This window comes from Hibiscus syriacus, unplaced genomic scaffold, assembly GCF_006381635.1.
Source record: "Hibiscus syriacus cultivar Baekdansim isolate YM2019G1 unplaced genomic scaffold, ASM638163v2 tig00110890_pilon, whole genome shotgun sequence".
Classification (NCBI taxonomy): Eukaryota; Viridiplantae; Streptophyta; class Magnoliopsida; order Malvales; family Malvaceae; genus Hibiscus; species Hibiscus syriacus.
In genome coordinates, this window is record NW_024062900.1 from 7,582,010 (window position 1) to 7,605,756 (window position 23,747).

A 23,747-nucleotide genomic window follows, 5' to 3' on the forward strand; every position below is an offset into this window, starting at 1 on the left:
AAGACTCGATTTCTGGTGACATATCCCCACAGAAACAACACCTGTGGAGGGGGATGGAGAAAACTAAAAGCTCTTGTCAAAGTTTATCTGTTTTTATTATTTTTTTCTAGAGCAAAAAATAAAATAAAAGGTAATAACAGAGGAACTGTAAAATATTAAGATTGAGATTCAGGATGTTGAAGGTGCGTGAAAAGTAATTATTCATGTCTTTGTTTATGGCATTATGGATAGGGATTCAAATCGCAGTTGCCGTCATGTTTTTGATCTTGTGTTATTGCGGTCAAAGTGAGTATATCTGAAGGTAACGCTACCACAATTTCACGGGCACGGACCGCTATTTAAAACTCTGATATGGATGAGCGTGTTGCTTAATTGAGTAATTTAAAAAATGCTGCAGACCAAATTCGGGAGTTATTGGCGAGGCAAGAGAAATTGTACGAGAGACGATCGGAACTGCAAGAATTGCTGGGAACATGCCCTATAGATTTCAAAGATTTCAAAGATGTCAGGGCCATTTGACTGGGATTCTCAAGCCGATGATATTAGGTTCAATGTTTTCGGCATATCTTCATATCGCCCAAATCAGCGAGAGGTAGGTTGCTTAATTTCATTATGTTTGATCACCTTTTTCTGTTCTTTTCTTTTGGGATATGATATGTTGTTTTCCTGAAAGTAAAGATGGGATTGTACATAATTTAATGGTTTTGCAGATCATAAATTCAGTGATGAGTGGAAGAGATGTTCTGGTGATAATGGCTGCAGGTGGTGGCAAGAGCTTTTGCTACCAACTTCCTGCTATCCTTCGTCCAGGAATTGCTATTGTAGTCAGTCCTTTGCTCTCTTTAATACAAGATCAGGTCTTTCCTTTTTTCCTTCTTTAATTAGTTTTGAATATCAGATACTAATTATTTGTTATTTTTTGCCCCTTCAAAGTGTTGATTGCCTGCTAAGTATTAACAACAATTCAGGTAATGGGTTTGGTTGCCTCTGGAATTCCAGCAAATATGCTCACATCGACCACAAGTAAGGAAGATGAGAAGTCCATATACAAGGCCCTGGAGAAAGATGAAGAAGACTTAAAATTATTATATGTCACACCTGAAAAAGTATCCAAAAGCAAGAGATTCATGTCCAAACTTGAAAAATGCCATCATGCTGGTCGTCTCTCTCTTATTTCCATTGATGTCAGTCTTACTTTTCCCTACTTCTCTTGTCTCCATTTTGTTATATATATATATATATATCTTTATTCCTTTATTTGTTTGCTTATTTTAATTTCTTATTCTTTCTAAACATTTCTTGTCTTTTAAACATGCATGATTCCTTTTTATTGATATTGTTATGAATTTTATTATAACTTTTGGATTATTAGAGCTGTGAGGGCTATAATATACTGAAATTGGCACTTTACAAGTTTCCTCTGGATTTGAACCGATCTTTATGAGAATAGGAAGTACCTGGAGGTTAAGAACCAATATGAACATTGTACTATACTTTTGTATGTTTAATTCTATTAGACAGTCTAGATTTGATTCATATAAATTGTACAAGTTCTTTCAAAATGTGTAGGACTGTTGGTTGTACATGGTAAACATAATTTGATAGAAAGTGGCACACATCAAACATCTTTGATATTATTAAACCTCAGGCTAAACTATTTATAATATGTATTTTTGTATGTATTATTGTTATTATTATTTTGTTTTGGCGACTTCGGTCATTAAATTTATAGTTTGCATCACCTTATGATACTTTTATGTTGGTTATTTCACAGGAGGCTCATTGCTGTAGTCAATGGGGTCATGATTTTCGCCCTGATTACAAAAATCTTGATATACTCAAAACTCAGTTTCCAAATGTACCTGTTGTAGCTTTAACCGTATGTGATTCCTTGCCCCTTAACATTTGCATGCTTTTGTATATTCGCTGTTTACTTAGCTGCAATTTTTCCGCTAAATGTATGATCTTACTTTTTAGATATATTTTACAGGCAACTGCTACAAGGAAAGTCCAGAATGATCTGATTGGGATGCTGCATATTCAAAAATGCGTAAAGTTTGTCAGCACCGTCAACCGGCCAAATCTATTTTATATGGTAACTTGTACAATTATTAGTGATGTCCATTTCATTGTTAAGAGTTTATATCTTAACTTTGTTATTAGATAAAAGATTTTTCTTAAATTGCAGGTCCGAGAGAAGTCATCTGTTGGAAAGATGGTTATTGATGAAATAGCTAAATATATAAAAGAATCATATCCAAATAAGGAATCTGGCATAGTTTATTGCTTTTCTAGAAAGGAATGTGAGCAGGTATGAGCTTTTTTCACACTTGAGTTGCCTCACACAACCTCAAACCCGTAAAATAACATTTCATTTCTTTTGCTGTTTGCCATTATTGTCCTCATTCTAGGGGCATCTTAGTTGTAGGTTGTTCGCTGACTTGATTATTGTTTATGGTTTATAGTTAATAGTTCTACTTCTAGGAAGAAAGTTCTGCTTAATTCAGTTCCAAGTCAACTTTATAGAGAGATGCATAGAAAACCTTTATGTGGTTAATAAATGCTCTTGGCATCATGACACCACTCAACTTATTTCCTTCTATGTTCCAATCTCCACACTCATTTAGTACCTGTTAGCATGTTATTCGCCAAGTCATACTGCATCCCCAAACATCTTAAATGTCCATTTTAATTCTTGTTTTTATAACCACTGTACTGTGTTCAGACGCTCTAGCTGCATCATGAGTTAAAACACTAAATTAATCTGTTGGTTGTCATGTTATTAAGTCTAACTTATAAGATATCTGTATCTAGTTTCTAGATTTACAATGAGTACATAGGCATGTACTATATATTCTTTTCACCCTGTCAAGAACTGTAGGTTGCAAGTAAGTTATGTGAGAGGGGAGTATCAGCTGATTATTACCATGCTGACATGGATGTAACTGCTCGTGAGAAAGTTCACATGCGGTGAGCTCAACTGTTCTAACTTCTAATTCTTTTTGCTCAAACCAACATGCTCAGAGTAAAACTTTTTCCTGCTAGATTTGCACGTCATACACGGAAGTGATTATTCACTGCAGTGTAAATTATACGATATGTATATATTATATTAAAGGACCTGCCACATTTATGACAACTATACAAGTCTATATTTGATGCACAGGGTAAGTGCTATGCACTAGGGTGAGTATTCGATTGAGTTGAGTCAGAAAATTTTGAGTTATTAGAGTTGATAAATCTTATTTTATAACTCAAACTTTATTTGAAATTTTTTCGAGTTGAGTCGAATTTATGAAATTCGAGTTGAGTTGTTCGAGTTTCTATATAAATTTAATTTTAAATATTTATAATGTTATGGTACTATTTAATTCCAATTTAAACAATTTTCTATAACCATATACGATATACATATATATTTCTTCATATGTAATTTGCATATAACATAGTTGAGGGACTCGACTCGAACTTGAAAATCAATATACTAATTACTAAAAATTTTGAGTTATTCGAGTTATATTTTATAACTCTCGAAATTGAAATTTTTTCGAGTTGAGTCTAAAAATTCGGGTTTTTCAAGTCGAGTTTTGCTCACCCTTTCTATACACTATCAATGATCATAAGATGACACATTGTTTCTAAAACTAAAGTTCTCACGTCCTTGAAATTAAATTTTATTTATTTAGTTTTTATTAAATTTTAATTAAAATTGTTATTTCAGTTATCAAACGTGTAGCTCCTGAAACAGCCAAGCATTCTTCACCTTTTACCATATAGCGAGATGGACATCCCTCACTCCTTGAAATTAAATTTTAATGACTTTATTTAGGTTTAACTAAATTTTAATTAAAATTATTATTTTAGTCATCAAATGCGTAGCTCCTGAAACGGAAGAGTATTCTTCACCTTTTTCTACACTGGGAGATGAAAATCCATCATTCTCTCCCTCCAGTTACATTGCAGAAAATATCAAACACATAAAACCAAGCATGCTCCAAACTGATTGAATTTAGGTACTTATATTTAAACCTAAATGTACCGGTTATACCCTAAAGCCTGCTCTGTACAATTAAAATAAACTAAAGAATCTTAATTAGCCTAAACAATGTAAAGATTACAATCAAACCCATAAAATATAAAATAAAATCCTAGATAAGTTAAATATTTGAACCCATTATTTCATTTTTTTATCAGCCTCTTACATGTGTTTCATGATGTAGATGGAGCAAAAACAAATTGCAGGTCATTGTTGGTACAGTAAGTGTATCATCTACTTTTTTTCCAGACATCTTTCTGATTCTCATTTTTCAGTTATTATATCTTTATTTCTATGCTAGGTTGCATTTGGAATGGGAATCAACAAACCTGACGGTAAGCATGATTAATGGTACTTATTGGAGAACGAAAGGTGTATTAGGCATCCTGAAGTGCATTGATATGGTCATGTAACTTGCTGAAGTTAGCTTTTATAGTTTTTACATGTATTTCTTAATTGAATATAACAATTACCATAACAGTTTTCTGGAGGGCTAGAACAACATTTAGTCCCTGAATTTTGACAACTCTTCCCAATTTGGTCATTGAATTTCTTTTTGGTCCACATTACTCCTGGAACTAGGCAACTTTTCCCAACTTGGTCCCTAAACTTGGATTCCATCACACCCTTTAGTCTTTAACAGAGTCCAAGTTTAGGGACCAAGTTGGGAAAAGTTGTAAATTTTCGTACTAATGTGGACCAAAAAGATCAATTTGGGAAAAAGGGACTAAATGTTGATTTATCGCTTTTCTGGAAATCCCTCTTACTGAAACAACCTTAGCCATATATCTCAGCAATCTCCATATTTTATAGACAAAGTTGATAACCATATGTTTTGAAAGATAAAACTAGTAGGAACTTAGAAAAGCATTTGTTGTCATTCCTCTCTGTTGGAATTCCTAAGATTAAGGACATATTACTTACCTTAGCCCTAGGAGTTACCTTGTAAAATAAGATCTAATCTTAGTCATTGATTCTTAGGGAAGTTATTGATTTTTAGGTATTGTTTCCTTATTTGTTCTTAGTCATTTCTGTAAAGATTGTAAACTAATTAGTAAGAAATAACAATCTTCTTTCTAAGTTTTTTCATGGCATCAAAGCTTTTGGAATCATTTGATCATGTTCCTTTCGTCTCTAATCTCGCCTCTTTTTTCGTCCTTCCCATTTAATCATTCTTGTTTACCCAGCTTAATCCTTTTCCCATGGGTGATATTGGCGAAACTCTTTTTGAAATTGAGACCTCGCAAATATCTCAGAATATTAATCAGGGAACCCCTCAAGGTGACCTTAATTCCTCCCTTATAATCACCATTCATCGATTAGATGGAAAAAACTTCTTGCAATGGTCTCAATCAATCATTTGTGGTCGTGGAAAATTAGGGTACATCAATGGAAAAATTCCACGACTAGCCACAACAGACTTGTCTTATGGCAATTGGGAGCTCAACAATTCGATTGTAATGGTGTGGCTAATTAATTCAATGGAAGGTCATATAAGTCGCACCTATCTCTTCTTCAAGACTGCAAAAGACATGTGGGATGCAATCAAAGAAAACTACTCGGATCTTGGAAACGCCTCCTAAGTATTTGAGATCAAGCTGAAGTTAAAAATATCCGACTAGGAACACTCGAAGTAACTTACTACTACAACAATCTGAAAATTCTGTGGTAGAAGTTGGATATGTACTACGAGGCAGACTGGGGTGAAGGCGTGGAACACACCAAGTTTATGACTCAACTCAACAATGAACGTCTCTATGAGTTCCTAGTAGGACTAAATCTGTGAGTTAGATGAGCTCTGTGGACGAATTCTGGGCAGAACCCCTTTACCAACCATCGGTGAAGCATTTGCAGAAGTTATAAGAGAAAAAAAGCGTCTCCTTGTCATGTTGGGAGACTCAAAGGAACCTAAACCCATGAAAACTAGTGGTTACTATCTTACGGAAAACTCTACCCTTATCTCCAGAGGCCCTCAACCATAAAAGCCCCGTGTTGGAAATGATTCTGGATCAACCAGGCCATGGTGTAACCACTGTAATCGTGTTGGTCATACTAGGGAAAAATGCTTCAAACTCCATGACTATCCTGGAAAAAACCAGAAAGAGAACAAGACTGCACTACTGTCAGGCTCTCCATAAGTTGCTTGGTACTTCTACTGCTCATGGATCTCTAGCCACCCAAGGTACTACCCTCATCATTGCCTTTGAATCTAACAACCAATCCTATTGGATACTCGATTCGGGTTCTTCCGATCACATGATTGGTAACTCCTTGTTTCACACCTATAGACCCTGTCGTGATCAATTCTGAATCCGTATAACTGATGGCTCTTACTCACTGGTGGTTAGAGTGGGAAAAGTACAACTAACAGAGAATTTTTCTCTTGATAAAGACCTACATGTCCCAAACTTGTCCTGCAATTTACTTTCAATCAGTAAACTTACCAAGGATGAAATCGTTCTTGCTGAATTATCTGCAATTGGTTGTGTGGTACAAGAATAGAAATCGGGGAGGATGATTGGCACTGCTAAAGTTGATGATAGACTCTATGTTTGGAATAAAGACAGTACAAGAAGAGGTTTGACTCTATCCACTTCAAAAAAGGACACAATTATGTTATGACACCGTAGACTAGGGCATCCAAACTTTTTGTATTTGAAGAAACATCTTCCACTGTTATTTGGAAATAAAAATGTTAGTTCCTTGAAGTGTGAAATTTTCCAATTATCCAAACATACACGTGTACCATACCCATTAAAACCTTATATCCACTCCTAACCATTTTCATTAATTCATAGTGACCTATGGGGAGCCAGCCGAGTGAAGAATGTTATGGGGGCTAGGTGGTTTATATATTTCATTGATGACCATACTAGGGTCTGTTGGGTCTACCTTCTCAAAGAGAAATCTAAAACACCCAAAATATTCCAAAACTTTCACTCAATGGTTCGAACCCAATTTAACTCTACCATACATATTCTCTGCACGGATAATGGGAGAGAATATTTTAACTCTGTTCTAAGTCCTTACTTATATGACCAAGGTATCATACACCAAAGCTCTTGTCCTGACACCCCTCAACAAAACGGGATCTCTGAGAGAAAAAATCGACATCTCCTTGCTGTGGCTTGAGCCCTAATGTTCACCATGGGTTTCCCAAAATACTTGGGAGAGGCTGTTCTTACTGTCTGCTACCTCATAAACCGATTACCATCAAAGGTCCTAAACCTCCAAACACCTCTAAATACCCTTCAAAAGGCCTTTCCCTTGTTTTGTATTCCCAACCTTCCAGCAAAAATATTTGGTTGCAAAGCTTTTGTCCATAATCATCAACCCAATCAATCCAAACTTGATCCTCAAGCCCACACATACGTCTTCATTGGCTATTCCTCAACACAATAAGGCTATAAGTGTTATTCGCTAACCTTGCACAAAATGTTATCTCTCGGGATATCACCTTTTTTTAGAATAAACCATACTTTGCAGCATCTCATCTTTAGGGGGAGACTCTCAATGAAGATGAGACCCTTAATACCTTTCTCATTTACCTCTTGATCTTACTACTACTATCACAACCAAGCCTATAGCCAGGGTGCCATTGTAATCCTAGATTTAGACACTATTTCCATTGTGCAGCAAGAAATTAGCATGATTAATCAAACTATTGAAGATAAACAACCAATTGATCCAGGAAGACAGTAAGAACATGCTCCAGAACTTCAGGTTTACTCTCGCCGGTGTTATTCTCCTGAAACTGATTCAACAGTGCTAATTTCATCCCCAACCGAGGATTATTCATAAATAGAAGTCTCACCTCTTTCAGCATCCATCTATCTTCCAAATGCAGTTCGAAAGGGCACAAGGAGCTGCACACAACACCCTATTTCTCAGTTTGTGTCCTTTGGAAACTTATCTAAGTCTTACAAAGCTTTTGTGTCTAATGTTGATTCTGTAGATTTTCCAAAAAATTATAGAAGAAGCTCTTAAATCAACTGAGTGGAGGCAAACTGTGATGGAATAAATGAAGACTCTCAAAAGCAATGAAACTTGGGAAGTCTCTGATCTACCTAGTGGGAAGAAGACAGTAGGATGCAAATGGATCTTCACTACAAAATTTAAATCCAACAGCAGTATCAACCGGAACAAGGCTCGGCTTGTGGCTAAGGGCATCACCCAAACCTATGGCCTTGACTATGATGAGATGTTTGCACTAGTTGCTAAGCTAAACACCATTCGAGTTCTTCTATCCCTAGCTATCAACTTGGATTGGCCCTTGATTCAGTTGGATGTAAAAAATGCATTCCTTAGTGGAGAATTAAATGAGGAAGCGTACATGGATTTCCCACTCGAGTTTGAAGAAAGCATGGATCATGTGTGTAAGTTGAAGAAGTCCTTTATGGGTTGAAGCAATCTCCAAGGGCATGGTTCAGCCGATTTGCCAAAGCTATGATCAGTATGAGTTATATTCAAGGACAGAGAGACCACACCATGTTTTACAAACACTCGAAAAGTGGAAAATGCTGCATCTTCATTGTTTATATGGACGATATAATATTAACAGGAGATGATTCAAGCGAAATTGAGAGGCTAAAAGAGTTTCTTAGTACTGAATTCGAGCTTAAGGACTTGGGGAATCTTAAATACTTCCTTGGAATGGAGTTAGAAAGGTCTAAAGTAGGTATTTCTATCTCCCAAAGAAAGTATGTTCTTGATCTACTATCAGAAGTCGGTTTGTTGGGCTGCAAACCAGCCGAAACTCCTATGGAATTTAATCTTAAATTGGGAATTGATTAAGATGGAGATGAAATCGACATGGGGAGATATCAACGACTAGTAGGTAGACTTATCTACCTATCTCACACCCGTCCAGATATAGCCTTCGGTGCGAGTTTTACCAGCCAGTATGCCCCAGGGGAGAAGCACTTGAAAGCTACGTATAGGATATTAAGGTATCTAAAAGGGACTCCTGGTAAAGGCCTGCATTCCAAGAAAACCGCCAACCGGAGTGTGGAAGTATACACTGACGCAAACTGGGCAGGGTCTGTTAACGATAGATGTTCTACAAGTGGTTATTGTAGTTATGTTTGGGGTAACCTCGTGACATGGAGAAGCAAAAAACAGTCTGTTGTAGCACGCAGCAGTGCAGAGGCAGAGTATCGAGCACTATCCCATGGTATATGCGAAGGAATCTGGATACAACGACTAATGGGAGAACTAAAAGTGCCCTACACTAGACCTATAAAGATGCATTGTGACAACCAGGCAACTGTTAGCATTGCACATAACCCTGTTCACCATGATCGCACCAAACATGTGGAAATAGATTACTACTTTATCAAAGAAAAAATTAACTCAAGAGAAGTGTGCGTCACCTACCTACCTACGAGGCAACAAGTTGCAGACTTGTTAACCAAAAGCTTGAGTAGAAACATGTTTGAAGAACTTATTGGCAAGCTGGGTTTGATAAATATCTACACCCCAGCTTGAGGGGGAGTGTTGGAATTCCTAAGATTAAGGACATATTACTTACCTTAGTCCTAGGAGTGACCTTGTAAAATAGGATCTAATCTTAGTCACTGATTCTTAGGGAAGTTACTGATTTTTAGGGATTGTTTCCTTATTTGTTCTTAGTCATCTCTACAAAGGTTGTAAACTAATTAGTAAGAAATAACAATCTTCTTTCTAAGTTTGTTCACTATCTTTATTGTCCCTTCGTCTCTAATGTCTAGCCAGCAAGCTTCCTAATAGGTGTATGCTAATAAGTATAATTTATACCTGCTTCTCTTATATCTAACACTTGTTTACTATTTGATACTGTACTGCTGGTAGTTAGGTTTGTTATTCATCATAGCCTGAGTAAATCAATGGAAACATATTACCAGGTTTTTGGCCTTTCCTTTGTGAATTTTTTCCTTCATAAATTCTCTTTTTTTTTTCTAACTTAATTTTGTATAGGAAAGTGGCCGAGCTGGAAGAGATGGACTCCCATCTGAGTGTTTGCACTTTTTCAGGCCAGCTGATGTTCCTAGACAGGTAATATTTTGTTTTTTTCTGTTTTTGTTTTAAATTGTCATGTTTGCTTCAGACATTGTATTGATTGTGATCTTTATTTGAACAGAGTGCTATCGTCTTCCATGAAAACTCTGGATTGCAGAACCTTTATGACATAGTATGATATTGTCAGGTATAATCATCTGTTTTTGTTCTGTCATGTATGTATACATATGTTCTGAAGTGGCTCAATAGGGGTGCTTGCTGTTTATACATTAGGGAGTTTGGAAGAATGAGTTTAATAATCATACATATAGACCTGTTTTGCACTTTGTACCTTATTTGTTGCTTACTCATTAATTTTGATGGAATTAATGGGGAAAAATGGAAGGAATACCATGCTTAAGGTAAAGAAGCACCCATGTGGCAATTGTTTTCTCACAAATGGGTTCAATGAATCCTACAAATCCTTATGCTTTATAGAGCTTAGAACAATGATGTCAAGGCGCATGCCTAGGTGCACAGGCACAGCCACAAAAAATGAAAAAAAGTGCTTCATAGCTTCCCAGGCGAGTGTTTTTTGCTCCAGTCCAAGATGTCAGATAAGCTTAGCAATTTCCTATCCACCCCCCGGGGGCAATTTTGAAAATTAAAACGCCATATTTAGTTTTGATTCATTATTATAAACTGTGCTACTGAGTACCGATTTCATTATTATAAACCCTGCTACTGATTTGATTAGGTTATAACTTACAGCCAAATATCTCTTTTTTATCTTTTAATTCTTTTTTCCCTTTTCAAAAACATATTTTTATTGTTTAAAAACTGAGAAGTTGCTCTGTTATGGTTTAGATCTTATTTAAACTTTGTCTTATCATTTGTTTCATTAGTATTTTTCTTTACTTTTATAATCTATCTTTCTCTGGCATGGAAGTTTGTGTTGGCCACCTTGCATGTTTGAAAACTGTAATTAAACATTTGGAGAAGGTGGAAGTTCAAATTCGTTAGATCCTATATTAGTTTGTAAATGAAATAGTAAATCGATGACTGTGCCAAGTAAATACAATGGAACTAGCCTTTAATATTACTGCAAGGACAATGCTTCAAGAAAAGAGAGTATGGAAGTGAAGGAAATTTAGGGCTTAATTACGTGTGTTTTATTTTGTTATAATTAATGAAGGAATTGTTATTACACTTGAGCAATATCTAGAATTTATAAAATGAACTATGTTACAATTTCAAATCCTAGTTATTATTTATTATTATTTACACATTATATATTTTTTATATATAAAATTTACAGATCTTTATTTACATATATGTGCCTTATTTTACTCGGGCGAGAGGTTTTCTTGAGCCTTGTGCCTCGTGCTATATAGAGATCTTAGTGCTTCGAGTGTGCCTACTGCCCTTGTCAACACTGGGTTAGAAGAGGGAAGACTTGGTTAAAGATGTAAAAGATACCAATATAACAATTTCTTTCACTCAAAATGGGTTTGGTAACTCCTACTACAAATGCTTATGCTTTTAGGGTTTAGAAGAATCATTGTTTGATTTCCATCATTGATTTCTCCTGCTGTTAGTTTCAGTGCCATTAGGTGTTCTGCAGTTTTTTTAAGGTTTGGTAATTATTGCATTTTGATTTGATTATGTTACTGTTAGTCTATTTGTGAAAGATTCTTTATTTCAAGAGAGCTACTAAGTTTAACATTTTTCTTCTGATTGTAGTCTAAAAGACAATGTCGCCGAAGTGCCTTTTTCCGGCATTTCGCTGAGCCATTACAAGAGTGCAATGGTATTATGCTTTTACTTTGTATTATTTTTATGCCAATTTTGGTCAATATAATCATAATTTCATATCGTGTCAGGGATGTGTGACAACTGTGCATTCTCAAGTGAAATTAAGGAAGTGGATGCTTCGGGTATGTTTATTTGACTTGTATACATCCAAGTTACTTTTTCCGTATTTAAAATTTATCTTCAAGCAATCTTCTCTTCACCTTTCTTTTCAACTCAATTATTTAACACTTTCTGCTGTTCTAGCTCAGCCATCTCGTTTTGGTTTTATCCTCTTTAATTACATTTTGTGGCTAAACGTTTCTGTGGAGTGAGGTTTTTGTATTCCCTACACAACTAGTCTAATTTTTGTGTATTGCGTGTATTATTTCCGGGTGAGAAGCAAATATATTTTATGGAAGCATAGTATCTCAACATCCATTATTCTCCAATAATATGTCTAGACTTTTCAATGAAATTTAAAGTTTTTTTTTTCTTATTTAATTTTGTTCTAGAAGAGGATTGTCTTCGTTTTAGCTTCTTGAACAGATTGCTTAGTTCCTAGACTTTTTCGGGTCCAGGAGTTGGCTGCTGATCTTATTATTTAATTCCTTAATTAGCCAGCCACATGGTGATAAAGATTAAAATGGAACTTAGAATTTTCATTTGAGAAACTTTAATGGAAATGAGACACATTCTCTTTACAGATGTCAATTATCATTTGATTTACCTCTAGATACTTGGATTTTTCTCTTTCTTTTATGTTCCCCCCCCCCCCTTTCTCTTACATTGTAGATGTTAGGGGTTTCCTAGAAAAAAGAAATAGACAAAGAATATGAAGAACTAAAAAAAGAGCCTGGGAAATCTCACCTAGGGTTTTATTTGCAATTTCACCAAATACATTTTGGCTCTAACATTTTCATGAAGATGATACTTCCGAAAGTTTGCAAATTGTGTTCTACAATATGTCAGAACAACCTGTTGTATGTGATAAAATATATATAGACATTTTTATGCAAGATAACTACATGATAAATGCTCAAGATAACTACATTTTCATGAAGATGATACTTCCGAAAGTTTGCAAATTGTGTTCTACAATATTTCAGAACAACCTGTTGTATGTGATAAAAATATAAGACATTTTTATGCAAGATAACTACATGATAAATGCTCAAGGTTGCATGTTGATTATCAGTCATAAATAGTCTCCTGAGTCCATGTTAAAGCTTGCACACTCGAACCAGTTTTTATGCTTTTTATACCCTTCCATCACTGTCATCACTAGAACTTCCAAAGGGGTAGAAGTAGAGAGGTTGAAGAAGGAACAGTATATTCAAGGTGAGACCAAGTGATTAACAATTTAAAATTCTAGACATAAGGGAGATCTTGTTTTACTCTTGTTCCATTTTTCAATTTTTTTTTAGAGAAAACTGAGTTTTCCATATATTGAACTCATTTTAGTTTGTAAAATATTTGTTGTATTATTTATTTGGCATGGATTAATACGTGGTATTTTACTTCATATGATTGTTCTTTGCAGGTCATGCAAAACTCGTGATTTCTCTGCTGCAAGCTATACAAGATGTAGATCAAAGAATGACAATGTTGCAGTTGGTGGACAGATTGAAAAATAAGCAAAAGCAACTAGGTTAATCCATCTCTTCTTGTACTACATCCAATAAGTGTGGTTAGCGTAAATCTATATGCCATTATAGATGCCAATATATACTTGCATTTCTATTTATAATTTCTGCCATGCTTTGAACTTTTTGCTTGCTATCTTGTAAGGCTTAAGAGAAGCAAAAGGATGAGTTTTGTATATGTGTAAGAGGAGAGCATAACATTCAATGGGGTAAAATATAAGCATGAAATTATAATCTCTAGAGGTGGTAGATATGTATTTCCCTCTCTTGGTGCATGAAATAATGGCACTGCATGAAATTATAACCTGTAGAGAGTGGCGGGCCTGTATTGCTCTCTCTTGGTGCACGGAAATAATGGCAATCTTAAGAGACGTATCATGTATTACATGGTTAAGAAAAACTCAGCATGACTTGCGATTTGGTTATTCATAGAGGCACTTGTGCCTCCCAAGATTACCCTCAAAATTCACGAAGCTAAGAATATTGTATTAGCATTTTCTTTTCCATTGAAACTTCTTATACTTTTCATCGGTACTGTTTGAGATGTATATTCTCCATAGCATTATCTCTAATGTCATACTCGACATGTGGGCTACATAAATCTGCTTCTCTATATGAAAGATTTAATTCATATTTCTTTTATTCTCTCACATTCATTATCATTAAGGTAAAATAAGTTCTTGGCAGTTCCCATTTATTGTATTGTAGCCACAAACATATCTATTATTTTATGTATTTACCAGATTTTGAACTAAAGAGGGAAGAGATGGAACAGCTTGTAGTACAGCTTATAATAGACCGTGTTTTGGTAAGAATCACTCAGTTTGTGGACCATGAATCTAGTGTGACTCATGATTATGCATCTAATATGGCTGCTAGTGCTACGTGAGAATTTTGTAATGCTCGTTGGTGGCTGAGATATTTTTGAAATTTTATACTTGCAATTCTGCATGATATAAAATTTATTAGTTATTTGTCAAACATACTTCACTGCTGAAATTGCTCATTTCTGTCCGGGGTTAATGTTGGGGTGTGCTGAATTACATTAGGAAATCATGTGCTGTATGATTTAAATGTAAACTACTATACCTTCAAATGTGTGCAAAATGACTGAAGTAAAATGTGGGTTAGGCAGTCATTATTTCAGTATCTCGAGTTTATCATAGGAATGATTACTTCAGTAGAAGTTATATTGCACTTTATAATTGGAACTATTTGGGCATACACACGTGTGCTTCACTTTTATTGCATTTCTAGTAATTATGAAGTGTCATTTTCATGCTCTACTTGTATGGGGAGAAAAAGGAATAGACAATAACATGTTATGAGACAGTACTAGGTGGAGTTCCAGGTCAGCAGGAAGTGTTGGGGGTCTTTATTGATGGGAGAGAAAGGGGTTTGAGCATGGGGATGTCTCCTTGGGGCATGAAAATGTTAACCAAGATAATGGGTTTAATGTTAGGTTGGGTACGGTACAGGGATGTGGGTCTGTTCAAGGAAGTCCAAGATCAAATAGAGATGCTAATAGGCCTATTAAGCTAATTAAATTGGGGTGTGGTAATCATAAAGAATTATAGGGGGGAGAAGGGGGGGAGATCTACAGCAGACAGTTCTGGAGGTAACAGCATTAGAAGATGGTTCAGCAAAGAAAGTCACTAGTGGTTCACAAGGAGGGAAATTGCCTAGCAAGAGGTGTTCTTCTTCCCCTCCAACAAATCGAAGTTGTCTGGCTAAGGCTGCTACCATCTTCTGCGATAGAGTATACAACAGGTCAAGTAAGAAAAGTCGAAGAAGTGAATCAGAGAGGGATTCTCTGGAGTCAAATTTTCTTTAGAAAATGAGGAACTGGACTTAACTTGGCAAGTCAGCAATGTGTTGGGTGTAAATTTTAAGGGGGGGAGAAGGCTTTTGCCGAGAAATTTTCGATTAGTAGGCGTGAGAAGGGTGGGAATTAATCCTGCTGTTCTGTTGAAGGTGATTATTTGTTAGTAATGGTAGTTGTATCTTGTGTCACTTGGAACGTTAGGGGATTAGGAAGGAAGGAAAAGGCAAGGGCAGTGAAGAAGGTGGTTTTAAATAAGAAACCTTCGTTTCTTTTTCTACAAGAAACGAAGTTGGAGGTGGTTAACCAGTCTATGAGAAGAAAGTTGGGGGGTAAATACCTTGGTGGTTGTTTTGAGTCGCCGGCAGAGGGAGCTTCAAGAGGGATACTCACTTTATGGGATGAAAACTAGTTTTTTCCTCAGTTGCTGAAAATTTCTCCTAGGTTTGTAGCTTTGAAAGGTATAGTCAAGGAAAGTCAAGATGAATGTTGTTTTATAAATGTGTATGGGCCTTCTGTTGAATCGAATAAAGAGGCGTTTTTTGAGGAATTAATCAGTTATATTTCGACATTGGACTGTCCATTATATGTAGCTGGAGATTTTAATGCTCATTTATCACAAGACGAGAAGATGGGAAAATCACTGAATGAAAATTCAATCAGTTTGTTCAGGGATTTTCTGTTTCAAGCAGAATTATTGGATCTACCTTTGGTTGGAGGGAGAGTTTCACATGGGGTAACAATAGGGAAGATCCTACATTTGTGAGATTGGATAGGTTTCTAGTTTCCAACAATTTTCTAAGTTTATTCCCGGACATTGTTCAATTATTATTACCAAAATCTCTCTCGGATCATAATGTAGTGGCGTTGGAATCCAGTAAGTTAAATTGGGGTCCGAAACCTTTTTAGACTTTTTGATTACATCATGGAGGAGGAGGGCTTTAAGGAAGATGTTGAAAGGAAAATTTCAGTCTTGAAGAGGAGGAAAAGGCCGAGCATTGAAGTGTTACTTAGAGAAACTAAGGAAGTGGTCAAAAGTTGGTCTAATGAAAGCAGATTGCAAGTACCAAGATTGATTTACAGCAAGGAGAGGTTAATTACGAACCAAGAAGCATTAATACAAAAAAGGAATTCAATGGTTTCAATGGTGAATATTGCAAAAGAAAAAAGTGAATTATGGTCATTGTACAAAAAGGAAGAATTAATTTGGTTCCAAAAATCTAGGGCGAGTTGGATTCAGGATGGAGATCGGAATTCGAGGTATTTTCATCAATGTGCTACAAATAGAGGGAGGATCAATGCTCTTAATTCTTTGGATGTGGGAGGAATTTTGATTGAGGATCCAAAAAAGATAAAAACTTTCATATTTAATTTTTTTAAGGATGCTTACAAAGTCAAGCCAACGGTTGAAGTGGATATTCAGAAATTTTGCAAAAATTTCTATGATGGGAAGAAATTCGGGAAAGGTGTGAACCATTCCTTCATTACTCTTATTCCAAAGAAGTCGAATCTGGTTAGTATTGAAGACTATAGGCTTATAAGTTTGGTAGGGGGATTATACAAAATTTTGTCTAAAGTTTTGTCAAGAATGCTTAGGATGTGCATAGGAGAGCTAATTGGTCATTCTCAATTTGCTTTCATCCTGAGAAAACAGATTTGTGATTTCTCTTTAGTAGCTAATGAAGCCATTGATTATTGGAGGAAGAAAGGAAGGAAAGGTATCGTGCTCAAAGTGGACTTTAAGAGAGCTTACGATACTGTGGATTGGGATATCTTAATCCAAATTATGGAGTGCATGGGGTTCGGTCTAAGATGGAGGTCTTGGATATTAAGATGTTTGAATACTACTTCAATTTCAGTGCTTGTTAATGGTTCTCCTACAGAAAGCTTTAAAGTATCTAGGGGACTAAGACAAGGATGTTCTTTATCCCCGCTTTTGTTTAATTTTGTGGGTGAATTTTTGAATCTTTTGCTTTCTAAAGCAGTAGTGTTGGGGTTGTTCGATGGTTTTCAGATAGGCAATGATAATTCTTCAGTAATGCTTTCTCATCTTCAATTTGCCGATGACTTGATAATTTTCTGCAAAGCCTCTAAAGGTCAATTGAAAAATCTGAAGAGGGTGCTGATTGTATTTGAGCTGTGTACAGGGCTGCAACTGAATTTGTTGAAGAGTAGGATTTTTGGTATTAATTTACATGACCAAACTGTTGAGGAATGGGCTAACTCTATAGGTTGTGGTCGAGGCTCTTTTTCGACGGAGCATCTGGGGTTACCCTTGGGAGCAAGGAGTAATTCTAGCCATCTCTGGGATCCGATTGTAAATAAATTCTACCAAAAACTTGCAGGCTGGAAATCAAGTTCATTATCCATTGCAGGAAGGGCAGTTTTGATAAAATCAGTCTTGAATGCTCTTCCTAATTACTATATGTCGTTGTTCAAAATGCCATTGGTTGTTAGAAAAAAACTGGAATCTTTAATGGCTAATTTCTTGTGGGTTTCTTCAACAGAGAAGAAACAGATCCATTGGGTGAATTGGTCTGCTGTTTGTAAAAACAAAGAATTTGGGGGATTGGGTATTTCGGATCTAAAGTTACGGAATAGGGCTTTCATGGGCAAATGGATTTGGAAGTTTGGTATTGAGAAGGATTCTTGGTGGAAGAAAATGATCTGTTCGAAATATAATGTTGACAGGAGGTCTATTGTTTTAGATGGTAATTTGCCTCCCACGGCGTCTTGGATGTGGAAAGGTATATTAAAATAACTATCGAGTGAATGATATTTTTGGGTTATGTTTTCGAAATCACCTAGTGTTACAGGTGGGAAAAGGAGATTCAATTAGGTTTTGGCATGACACTTGGATTAGTATCTATCCCTTGAAGACTCAATTTTCAAGGATATTTGCTTTGTCGGTAAATAAGGATGGGGTTGTGGCTGATTATGGCTGTAGTAGTAATGGGGAGTGGGATGTTTAGCTCAGGAGAGATTTAATGGACAATGAATTCGATCAATGGATGGATATGATGGTATTGTTGGATAATTTTCATCCTTTGATGAAGGGTGAAGATTGTTATGTTTGGAAAGGAAATGGAGATGGTATGTTTTCAGTTCAATCATGTTCTAGATTAATTTCTAGATTATCCGAGCCAGAGGATTCCTGGTTTGAGATTGTGTGGAAGGGGTTAGTACCACCTAAAGTGGAGGTCTTTCTGTGGCAAATTATTCATCAGAAGTTGGCTGTCAAATCAGTTTTGTTGAGCAGAGAGGTATCAAAGGTATCGAGAATCATATTGTGTTCTGTGGAGTGGAACCTGAATCGGTGAGTCGTTTTTTCTTTTCTTGCGTGCAGGTGTGGGAGATTTAGGTAAAATTCCTTCGTTTGTGGAATGTTTTTTCAGTTCTTCCCAATAATCCTAAAGGGTTCTTGCTTTCATGGGTGGAATTAAGACACAAATCGGCTATTTGGCAATTTATACGAGGATCTGTATTGTGGACTATCTTGTTATGCAGGAATCATATAGTGTTTCAGAATGGCAAGCTGGATATAGATAATCTATTCTTTTTGGTGAGGTTTAGGGTGGCTTCATAGTTAGCTAAATACAAGGACGTTTCTATTCAGGTCGACAGTCTTGTGGGTGACTTAACCTTGGCGGATGTGCATCGTCCCTTCTCTAAGCTTCGATTGCCTAAGTTAAAGTGGTGCCCTCCTCCTTCTGGTTAGTTTAAGATGAATGTTGATGGGGTTGTTACTTATGACTGGAGAAGAAGTGGTATTGGAGGAGTCCTAAAGGATGCTGAGAAAAAGATGTTGGTTTTCTTCTCTAGAGTGACAGGACCTTGCACTCCGATTCTTGCTGAGATTTTTGCGATCAAAGCTGGGTTAGATTTATTTTTTCATTCAGTTTGGAAGGATAAGGGGGATTCTGATCTTAGAAAGTGATTCACTTCTTGTTTTGAAGTGGATCAACAACCCGGATCTTTGCCCGGTCCTTTATGTTGATTTGATCAGAGAGATTCAGAAGTCTGTGATGCAGTTTAATGTGATTACTAGCCATATCAACAGATGTATTAATGGGGAAGTTGATTGTTTAGCTGAGTCAAGAATAGGTTAGTGAGTGATGAGATTGTGGTTTGGTGAGATTGGGGTTGGTGGGTTGTTGAAATGGAGGTTATTTGTATTGAGTGTTTGTTTGGTTTGGATGTAATTCTAATGATTGGTAATAAAATATGGCCACTCTTTTCCCTCTTCCAATGATTATTGTGTTTCTCAAAACAATAATTAAGAAGGGGGTTTTTAACGGGGCCTAATTCCTATAAAAAAATAACATATGTTAAATTTAAACATTGTCATTAGGAAGAAAACCTGCCAATTGCCACTATAATTAATAATCATCATTAGATAGTTTTCAATGTAGGGGATTTTGGGTGCTTCTAGGTTCTGAATGTCAAGATTTTGCTTTTAAATGCAATTTTATATGATTCCGGTCTGTTTTCACTTTTCTTTGCCGCTTTCAATCATGCAGAAGGAAGAATTTCAGCATACTGCTTATGCTACAAATGCTTATGTTAAATTAGGGCCAACAGCACACCTAGTCATGCAAGGTCTGTGTGCATCTCTTCAAGAATGCATGCTATTCATGTTCTGCCTACAGTTTTACACTTGATAGTATAACATTGTATTCCATCCAGGACGTGTGGTCTTTTGTCCATTTTGTGGAGATCTTATTCATTCGATTCAATATTATATATCTTTACAATTGATCATGCAGGGAAAAAAATCATTAAGATGGAAGTTGGTAGCATATTGAACGGTACGAATGATATCCGGAAATCCATTAAACACAGTGTCACATCGGGTTTGGAGTCTAGGCTAGAAGAGCTGAGGAAGGAACTCGCTTCTCTTGATGAGGGAATATTCCCTCATTCCGTGTTGTCTGGCCAACAGATCAGCAGCATAACTGCGAATCTACCAAAATCAATGGAAGAGGCAAGTCTAAAAATTTCTCAAAATCTTTTCTTGCATACATCCTATGCTTACCAATTGGTAGAACAAAACTCGTTTTAAGCATTGAGTTCCAATTCTGGTAAGTTTGTGTGTGTTCTGTTTCTGGCAGTTAGAAAAGATAACTGGGTAGCTAAAGACAGAAAAGTATGGAGAGAGAATTCTTGAAGAAGTAAAAAAGTATGGTAATGCAGAGAATCCGTCGAATAAAGAAAAACGCACTGAAGAAGACAGACATCCTCATACGGAGCATGCAAATAATAATGAGCTGAAAGAGGAAGAAAGTCCTGAAGAAGAGGGACATCCTAGAAAGAAGCTGAAGACCGACAAACAAGTTATTATGGTTGACAGCAGTAATGATGAAGCTGAAGCCTGGAGACCCTTAAACTGAAGCTGAAGCCTGAAGACCCTTAAACTGCATCTATCCCTTGTCTACGCCCATATTTCCCCATGCATTTCAGGGCTTTTACCAATATACTCCATCCTTTTTTTTTCTTCTGGCTGATACAATGGAACAGCTAAGTTCTGCTAATTGAAACTAGTCATCTTTTTCTTTAACCTAAAATTACTTTTTTGTCCTCCCCTATTATAAATTACAATTTTTTTTTATTTTTTTTTTCTATAGTTTCTAGTTTATTTCATTTCTAGTCAAATACATTGATAAAATAGAATAACAATTTTAAAAGAAAAGATATTACGTAAGCATGTGAAGATATGTTTATATATCTACTAATTTTGATGTTATTAAAAGTAAGATGTAGATAGTAGTAGTTTTCTATTTAAGATGTCCATAGTCTGCCATTATGCATTGGAATGTTGATGGAAGAAAATATCATTTAACTAGGTGTGCTTATCAAGTGAGTTGATAGCAAGTTGGGCCGTGCTCGACTTGTGTTCGTTAAAAAATTTTATTGCTTGATTCGACTCGTTGCTCGTTAAGTTCATTAAAATTTTGCTCGACTCTTGTTTTTTTAAAAAAACTTGTTGCTTGACTCGTTGCTCATTAAGCTCATTGCTCGCCACTTAGTTCGTTAAGTTCACCGAATTTTTTACCTTATTTTCTTAACTATTGGTAAAATCTAATAATATTATATATAATTTAATATAAACATAAATTAATAAATTTAGCCAAAAAAATATCAAAAGTGTGTATAAATCAATTTCAAATTCTAAACTCCATAGTAACAATCAACAATGCATTAAAAGAATAAATAGGATTTGATTTTTAGATATAGTAAACTATTAATTAATAATTTAGTTTTTTGTTGTTGTTTATTAGAAAATTAATAGATTAACAATTTATCAACTTTTTATTATCTATTAGTAAATTAATAATTTTTTGAATAAAATAATTTTTTAAGATATTAAAAAACTATTTAAAAAATTATTGAACTACTCATGAACTTTTCGAATCGGACTTTGCTGGACTCAACTCGTTAAGATCTTGAGTCGAGTTCTAGTCAAATCAACTGAATTGAATTTTAACCGAACATTGAGTTGAATTTGAGCTGCTCAGGAGTTACTCAATCGTTAATCACCCCTGCATTTTTCTGTGGCAGACTGAACATATGTCAAAGTATGAAATTATAACGTATTGATTTTGGAAAATGTGATATTTTACCATGAATGCTATTTCGGGTATGAACTGTCCAATGTTAAATATTGATAATATACTATGCCATGGATGGATCAAATAAAATAGACTGTGTGCCCAAGTAAGTCATTGAGGGACAGGGTATAGTTGGCATGCCATAGAGTCCAGCAGCAGGTTGCATATTCGGGAATACACTAAAGGATACTTAGTGTATATGGTGGGCACAACCTTATGTGTCATATTCGGGACTGTACTTAAGGATACCTAGTACAGATGGTGGACACGACCTTATGTGTCATACTCGGGATTGCATTACGGTGCATATATTTGACTCGTGTACCTCGGTCCTCAGGGTTGTATATTGGGCTATTGTCTATGGTATATGGTTATGGAATAATGGAAAGTGTATTGGTAAAATAAGCTTACGAGCTTATGGGATAAATGGTAAAAGATTTTATATTATTCTGATCATGGTAAAATATTGGATATGAAAATAACATGATTTTATGACATTTTCATTTGGACATTGAAATTCATGCATGAATTGTATTGCACTGTATATTGTTTTAATTGCCTCACTAAGTTTATACTTAGCGTGTGATGATTTTCACGCGTAGGTAAAAAGTAAGTAGTGAAATAAAGAGTTCAAAGGGACATCAAGCATCGATGGTATATTTCAATATCAGTAAGACATCCTATGATGAAATTTGATTTAGATAGTGGCATGTAATTAATAATGTTCGATTTGTTTTGTTGAATAAATTTGGAAACAAAATGGTAAATTTTATAGTGATGAAAGGTTAATTTTTTATGAGTTTTATATGTATTTCGGAAGGTACTGTAGCAATGAACAGTAACCACGTATTAAGCAAATTTCTAGAATGCATTTAGGGTACCGATACCCTACCACAAGTATCGATATCCCCACTGTTACTATTTACTATTCATAAAAAAATCTTTTGAATTAAATTGTTTACAACGAAACATGATTTATATGATATGATATTTTTATAATATCATTTACCATTTTAAGAAAATAAAATTTAAATAGCTTCAGTATTGGAAAATGGTTTTAGAAATTCGGATAACATCTATAATCTGTATAGGTATAATTATACGGGTTATAGGTGTTACATGAGAGTTCCTTAAAAGTGCAAGGACTTCTATAGTAATTAGACCAAGTTCAAAATATTCAAATACCAATTTGGTTTCTAACTTTTATTTCCCCCCATTTTTGAAAAATGGTAACCGACTCTGATTTCTCTCTATTCAGTTTTTGTTCAATTTACTATTGATATGGCCTCTGTTGAAGTCACGACCGACATTGTTCAGTTGTCTTGGCATTTTTGTTCAAATGATTGTGACCTCGTTTTTGTTGCTGTCCTCATTAGCATGGGTAAAGTAAGATAATTTATTGTTTTTGTAAATGTTGTGTTTTCTCCAAGCTCCACCGCAAACCGACCTTGATAAGTTGTTCCCCATGCATTAAAATATATTTATGGAATTTTTCATCGTAAATCGGCCACCGTAGAGATCCTCAAGCTCCCCCATACGCCGTCATACGCGTGTGGGACTGCTTTAGGCGGTTTTCTTGCTTTAACCGGTTGAACCGATTTATTATGAAATGAACCGGCTAGACCGATTGACCTGCATCCGTTGACCTAACTCGACCCAACCTGATCCGTTGACCCTGACATGACCCGTTGACCGTTAACCATTGACTTTGACTGTTGATTTTGAGTTGTTTTCGACCTTTTGAGTCTGTTTTCGCAGTCTGTTTTGCCAAATTCTGACCTGAAAGTTGTGGTTTACGTTATTTATCATTTAAAGTCATAATTATGTCAAGTAAAACATAGGTTTTTGGAATCACTTTGAGGTATAAT

The 23,747-nt window shown here is 35.6% G+C and overlaps 1 pseudogene; it reads left to right on the forward strand.

The window, feature by feature from the left end:
* Positions 1 to 487: 487 nt before the first annotated feature.
* LOC120144617 lies at positions 488 to 20,716 on the forward strand (annotated as a pseudogene).
* Positions 20,717 to 23,747: the final 3,031 nt, after the last annotated feature.